This window comes from Tupaia chinensis, unplaced genomic scaffold (assembly GCF_000334495.1).
Source record: "Tupaia chinensis unplaced genomic scaffold, TupChi_1.0 Scaffold143631_1, whole genome shotgun sequence".
Taxonomy (NCBI): domain Eukaryota; kingdom Metazoa; phylum Chordata; class Mammalia; order Scandentia; family Tupaiidae; genus Tupaia; species Tupaia belangeri.
In genome coordinates this window covers 178755-186483 of record NW_006203479.1, presented here as the reverse complement: position 1 = coordinate 186483, position 7729 = coordinate 178755, and the positions used below count along the sequence as shown (strand labels likewise).

The following is a 7729-nucleotide window of genomic DNA, read 5'->3' as shown; positions in this document are numbered from 1 at the left end:
TCAGATACGAGGCTATTTATTTTCCTCCTAATCACTTAAAATAGCAGGAGCTAATCAAGTGGAGTTTTTCCCCTCTTTATGAATACACCAGTCTACCCAACTCACATATATGTTTCTGCCTCTAGGTCAGTGGGCACGCTTCCCAGCCGTGTTTTCTTTTTCCCCTTCATTCCTAATTCCTCTCAGGAACAAATGGCAGCATAGTTAAGCATTAGAAACTTGTTGCTGAAGGTGCTAACCTAAACATCAGTGCCAGGATACGACTGAGACTTAATAGACTAATTAATTTGTCTACTGCACCCCTGACCTGGGAATTGCATACAATGGGCTATACTTACGGAGCTGAGAGTCTGGGATTCAAAACAGAGAAAATGCAAGTTTTGTGTGCTTTACACATCAACATGCAGTTAATACTGGGTTCTTTTAGAAAATAGGGTTTGCAAGTAAAGCGCTTGTCTATCGTACATTTTTGAAAGTGTGAGACTGTGAGATTCCGTGTGCCTTTTTATTTAAACTCTCTTCTTTTATATCACAGCGATGCCAGACAGAACCCTCGCCTTGTTTGAGCCAAACATGAATTTGCCCCTGACCAGTCGTTGTAGGGCACCTCAATTTCTGTCTTATCTGTTCTGATACATTGTGATCGCATAACGACTGCAGTAACATATAGGAAAAAATTAGCTTGAGGCTTGACTGGCATTTTGAAAAGTGTTTGTATTATGAATTCCTGACTGTGGTGTTCATGCATCTTTCAGCAAGAAGATTAGTTTTGTTTCCTCATACATTTCTTTTTCCCACTGCTCTGTTTTAGAGACAGTTTAAATACACTTCAAGAGCAGTTAACGTTTGACTGCCACTGAATTCATGGCCCTGGATAAAGCTGAACTGAATAAATCTATTGCTGTTAGCCTGTCAGTTAATGGGATGTGTATCTTTAGATTTTGGTGAACTCACAGAGGCACCAGATAAACACGTCCCTGTTGGGATTTTATTAGAATAGAGTTTTAATATTTGGCAAGTGTGGTTAGGAAGTATTCAGTGGATCTCCAAGCAGACACTCTTCTCAGCACTGTGGTTATAAAGACCGATATTTCCCGGCTTTGCCGCACCTTGAATTGCAGTAGCGGAAGTCACACGCAAAGCCAACCATAGTGGTAGAACTCAAGACAGAGCCAACAGTTATGCTAAAATGAAATAGAGTAAAAGGATCATGAATGTGCACGCACGTGTGTGTGCGCTAGCTCGTATTAGTCAGAATATTTATCAGACTACTTAGAGAATGGCTTTCGGGAGGTATCACAGAGCTGAGATTTAAACAGTGCGGTGGTAACCTTTGGGCACATACATGCTGATCTCATCTGGTTATTGGCTGTCGCTTTACCTAAAGAAATGTGCAAGATTTCATTTACTTCTCTCTATAGACATAATGTTATTCAGAGAATGTGAGCAGGATTAATAAAATAATTACAGGCATATGATTTAAGGAGAAAATGCTTCACGTTTTCAAAGTGACTCTTGTAGTGGAGTGAAAGGGTTAGTTTTTGTATGCATCTTTTTTTATTAAAATATAAGCCTTCCATTGGATTTTTTTTCTCCCTGCAGATATTTATTATTGCTCTTTATTTTACAGGTTTCAAAGTGGTCAAGAAGAGTGGATGTACCTTGCATAAATCATCAAGTAAGAAAAGACTGTTTTTATTAGAACATTTATGCTGTAAATATCAGCCAGATATTTATCTGGTTGGTATTCTAAATCAAGTTAGATTTGCTTTGAGCTGTGAGAGTACACCTTATAGAAGTTAAATCATTGATGTTAAAGAAAAAGGGTGATGAAGTGATTTTGTGTGTCACGTTATACTGAGGCATTTTGTCATATGCCTAACCAGATCTCATAAAGTTAGACATGGTGCGAAAGCAGTGAATTGAATTCTGGCAGGGGTGGAGAGGGAGAAAGGGGGATATTAGGGAAGGCTAGAAGTCACATGACGTAGAGGCCAAGGAGAGGGAACCACTGGAGACATTATTTACCGCCTTAGTGAAGTTTTTGGTGTCCATTTGTAAAAGAAAGACTGACAAACAGGTATGTTTATACTCTCTTCCCCGGACTTTTTCTTTCCTTTTTGCAAGTAGTAGGGGAGCAAGTCAGGGACAGGGGAGATGCAGTTCTGGTATTTCTGAATACTTAGTGTTCAAAAGACATTCCAAGATCAGTTGATAGATAGTTTTCACCTTAGGCTTTAAAATATCAATCTTAACCTGTTTCTTTTTGTGTACACAAGGAGAATTGCAGTTTGAAAGATAGAAAAAACATTGTTTAATTTATTCCCAAACCAGGAATGAACTTGATTTTCAAGTGAAGATTCGTGTTAAGTATTGCCGTTGCTCAGAGTCCTGTCCTTGGCCTTTGTCTCTGCTCTCAGTTTGTTTTTCGTGCACACCTGTGCTTTGTTCATTTAGCTCAGGTCCCTCGTTTCTCAGCCTCTAAAATAATTACGTCTTTATTTCTGCTTTCCAAGCTGCCATTTCATCAGCAGAATGGACATCGGATATTACCATTCTCCTACAGTGACCGCCACACATATTCCCTCCACCATGGTCTCTAGGATTGAAGGAACGTGTGCTGTGTCATCTAGGGCCTGTCCGTTTATGACGTTGTTACCTGTCATCCTGGCCTTGTCACTGCCCTTTCTCCACCTGCACGGACAGCCTGTGCATTTGTGTAGTTCCTCAGTGCATCTGCTTGCTCATTCATCCGTGATTCTCTTTCTTTGCACTTGCTGTTCCCTTACATTAATAGTTGTTTATTTGCTTTTATTTTGTTGATAAGCCTCGTGGCACATACGTTTGCAGAGAGAGAGAGAGACAGAGACAGAGAGAGAGAGAAGAAAGAGAAAGAAAGCACCCCCCAGTGGGATGTGGTCTCACCACAGTCTCTTCTGTCTTTTTCCACCCTGTCAGGATGTTTCTCAAGCCTCAGGGCTGGGATTCAAGCTGTTTGTTTGGCCATGTGGCCACTAACCACTTCACCACTAGGCTACAGGATTGGCCCATTCCCTTGTTCTTAAATGCCTTCTCTACCTCTTGTTTACTTAGAAAATTTTACTTATTTGTTCAAACTTTTTTTTTTTTTTTTTAAAGAAAGAGAAAAAGTGCCACCCAGTGGGGCCTTGTCACACCACAATTCTTTTTTCTCTATTTAACCTTGTTGTCAGGATCCTGGGCACATGCACCTGGCATTGAAGTCCCTAGGGCTAGACTCAGACCCTAGTCAACCATGTGGGATCTGGCTCCCCTGTATAGCACTAAACTATTGTGCTTTGGTGCCAGCCCAGAAATTTTTTCTTTATTCTTCGTGATTCTGTTCAAAGGAAAGACATCTTTCTCTTTACTGTGTTTCCTTGCAGAATTTGGCATTTATTCTCTGCTCTCCCATAATGCCTTGGATATATCAATTTTGAATCTCATTGTGTACCTCTAAGTGTGTGTTTCCATGGCTCTCGACTCTGTTCCTGTATGGATGGACACTGCCTTCTACTCTTCTTTTAAGCCCTAACCATAGCACATTAACTGGTAGGCATTTAATTGTCATTTGTTGAATGAATAAACTAATGTCCTACTCTGTGTCTTTAGCACCATGCTGTTGATACTGGAAGAAAAACTGTAAGAAAATGATTTCCTATTCTCTATTAGATTGTGATTTTATTCGGTGTACAAGACTTACATACAAAAAATATCAGAGACCTCAAGGTATAGCATAGTATGCAAATGACTTGCTTGTATTTTTAAAGTTTATATATACATTTATACACCATGTATGTAAATATGTACATGCACACGGTGGGTAGGGGAAGGGCAGATCCAAGTTTAAGTTACCAGATAGGCTTCATGCAGTATTGAATTTGGAGTGGGACAGGGAGGGAGTGGTGATTGGAAGGTGGGATTGCGGTCTGAGGCATGAGCAAGTTGAGGCTGTCGAATTGATGAGTTTTCTGCATGCTTTTTCTATCCTCATTTCCAGTAGATCTTAGGTCATTTATATAGTTTTAGCGTAACAGCAAATGCTGGTCATGTTAATTTGTAAAGGGCCAAAGCGGAATAGGAGAGTATAGAACAGTAAAGAAAACTGAGACCCTGGATATGTGTTGGAAAGAGATTCATTGACATCAGTGAAATCTGGACTAAATGCTTAAATCCTGAATGCTCATACCCAATGGAAACTGAAGTGATTGATAATAAGAAGAGTCTTGCAGAGACATTAAGGTAAGACCTCTTGGGGTTCTAAAAAATAATTACAAAGACTATGTATTGAGATTAGAGATCCTATGGCTAGAACACTTTACCTCACAGAGAAAAAGAAGGGAAGACTAGAACGATAAACACACAAACAAAAAGCCAGATTCACGAGGTTTCAAGAGGACAGCGAGAACACAGTTGAGCGTGATGGTGCATGGTAAAAGTGCAACCATTGTCCTGGGCTGTCAAAAAAGCAGAACCTGTGGGTGTGTGTGGCAAGCTCATAGACTGAGTGAGTAATTAAGGAGGCTGCAGAGGTTGAAGTCTGTAGCCACAGTGTACAACTATAAATTACTCACTTGCATTTTTCTCGAGTGCATTGTGCTGATTTAGTCTGGGATGCGTGAGACAGAAATTTAGGGAATTCCTAGCTGTGCTATTGCCTGGGGCCCTGAGGTCTGTTAGCTGTCTCCTTCACAGTCTGAAATAGCAATAGTTTGGGAGAAGTGCTCATATTCCATGTAGGTCCAGAATCACTTGCATTTTTAAAAGTTCCTATTTAGTTCTTGGATTTTGTTATTTGAGCATGCTGATCTGATAACTTTTCATAGCTAGGAAAATGGTGAAAACCTCCATCCTTAGGTACTACAGAACATAACCTAATAGTAACTTAGTTTTACCATATACCAGATTGTTTTTGAAAGCATATTGTATTTTCTGCAGTACCCTGTTTCTACAGCAACTCTATATGGAAGGGAAGCTAGAATAAAGAGAGTTGTGTTGGCAAGCTTTGCCTAAGGTCCTGAATCAGTGCCCCTTCTGCCATTCGGCAACCGAAACTTGTTTTAGAGCTTTGATGTCCTAAATGGGCATCACCAGCTTTCAGCAAAGGATTAAGGAAACTGATGGTGGAAACTGATGTTACCCTAATGTATTCTTAAGGAAATTCTGTATGATTGAGAAAGAAGTACAACTGCAAGTTTATGTTTTTCCACTCACATTTCTCTAAATTAATTTTACAGTTTTATATTGGGTTATCTTGTCTGTCTTTGGTTTTGGTCAGTCTGGCTATGATGTGTCTTAGGAAGATCTTCTTGGGTCAGTTCTATGTGGTATCCTTTGTATTTCTTGGGTCATCTGATGGATTATACATGTTTTCCTATTTCTTGGAGTTAAATCTGAGCAATCAGAGGAATGAAGAAGGAGGTGACCTGCAGTCTGTAAACAGTACCATTTTTCTCCCTTTGCACAACTGATTCAATGAAAATTGAGGATTAATCTGACCCCAAAAATATTCAGATATTTGGTGACTGAGCACCTCGACCTATCTAGAAAATCAGTGTATGGAGGGGGGCTGAGCAGAAAAGTGAGAAGGGTAAAAAGAAAAGGAAGAGGACTAGGAAAACAAAACAAAAAAGAAGAAGAAGAAGAGAATAAAACAATACAAAAACAATCAGAAAAAGAGAAGAATAAAATATTTTGTCAAAAACGAATGAGGCTGCTTTAACTCAAATATAGATAGATGGCTGCCGATTGGTCTATCCTATGGGGGCGGGGAAAGGTCATTACAAAGACAAAAGAGCAGCAGAGAGCTAAGTTTAAAAATTAATAAAAAGAAATTTAAAAAGAGAGAGTGAGAGTAGAAAGAGACAGACTAAGTAGGGTGCTCTACCCTGACTCCTGGCTAGATTGGAGAGCGGGAGGGTAAAGTCTGGGCAGAGGGTCTTTGGTAGTTGAAATTGGCGTCATGACATTTCTGACAAGCTAATAGTTAAGGAGTAACCCAACACTATAAGTTAAAACCATGTTAATAACTAAACTCTTCAATATAACTTCAGTTCTCAGGATGAGCAGATAGCGTGGTGGTCAAAGGTACTGGACTCCCACATGGTTGACCTCAGTTAGAGTCCTAGACCCGCCAGCTTGTTTTCTTACTTTCCTTCTTTCTCTCTATGACTCTGTCTGGTGTGTACATGTGCCCTGTAACTTATTTTTTTTAAAGTAAATAAAATTAATTAAATAATTAAAAAATAAATTTAATTTTTTTAGAAGTTTTTTTTTGCTATAGGGCGCATGTGCTTGCCAGGAAGACAGAGATAAACAGAGACAGAAAGCAAGAAATCATCCCCTGGGGGGATGGCCACGCCACAATCCCTTCTCCTCCATTCTCTTCTTGGGATCTTGGGCACGTATGCACACGCGCCCTGCGTGAGTTGCCACTGGGTCCGGGACGGGAACCACAGTCGACTACTTGGGAGTCCAGTGACACAGCCATTATGCTAACAGCTGGTCCCCAAAATAAATTTAATTTTTGACAGTGCAGTGGTCTATGGTATTATTAGGTCATTAAGAAAATTTAGACTACAGTGTGAAAATAGGGATGAGAGTCCGTTGTATTTGCATATTTGGAAATTGGCTTAGGCTAATGTGTAGTATATTAGTTTCTACTTGATTTTACTGTATTTGTAACATTCATAAATTTTGTTACTTAAAGTCAAGTCCAAGACAAACTGAGAGCTAACCAACCTTTGATGCATCCCTATAGCTTGCTTATTTTCTCTTAAATCCTTCATGGAGACCATCAAGTAGAAGTGGCATATTACTACCACAATTTATCAATAGTAACTACAAAGATTTTGTAGTTTTACAATTTGGGGAGTTGTGATTACATTTCTTGATCTTCATGGTTTGATTGTGTCGGGTCACCAGAAAAGTCATGACACATTTTTGCATAGAAGAACATAGAAAAATACATCATGACTTTTCTGATGACCCAGTAGCTTTCTCTGGGTACTATGTAGGAAACGTCCTGGTGTGACACATTTTAAAGCCAAAGCCATTTTAGGACACCTTTGCCACAACTGGAGGAAGCTAACACTCTCATGCAGTGGCCTGGCGAACTTCACTGGTCTTCTCTTTATCTGGTCAATATTTTAACTTGAATACTTTGTTTTGAATCACATCCTGTTGGGTCATCAGAAAAGTCATGGCGCGTAATGCGCCAATCTGATACTCCCCCTTCTTTTCTGTTTTCTTTCTTTTCATCTAGGAACTGGGCCAGTAACACTAAAGCATTTGGGGCTTACTGTTAGGTCTTAAAATTTGGACGTTTGTGAAGAACAAAATACTGATTGTCAGAATACAGACACTAGGTTTAGTGAATTCATTTTCTTTCTGGCTTCTTAAATTGAGGCGTTCCCAGTGTTGCTTATGGGACTTTTAGTGTGCCGTGGTAATTGGGGATGAACATTTCTGTAGTCTTGCCAGAACTTTGTTACAGATATTTTTTTTGGTGTACCTTCATCACAGTTATTGAGCACAGGAAGAAAGACTGTTTACTAAGTTGTACAATACATATAGACAGTGTTTATCTGAGGCCACAGGATTGCTAATGAAAAATTAGAATGTGAGTTAGTGTGGCGCATGTGTCATCTCACCAGCTGTGCTCTAAGGCAGTTGTAACAGTACTGAACGTTCCTCTTTATTCTGACTTGAG

At 39.6% G+C, this 7729-nt stretch overlaps 1 protein-coding gene across 1 annotated transcript in view; it reads left to right on the top strand.

Moving 5' to 3' along the window:
• Positions 1–1629: 1629 nt before the first annotated feature.
• The window catches only part of BMPR1B (bone morphogenetic protein receptor type 1B), a 172770-nt gene continuing 166670 nt past the window's right edge, over positions 1630–7729 (top strand). The window contains exon 1 of the transcript XR_001369495.2: positions 1630–1678. The gene's annotated coding sequence lies outside the window, so the exon portion shown is untranslated. The remainder of the gene's footprint in view (positions 1679–7729) is intronic.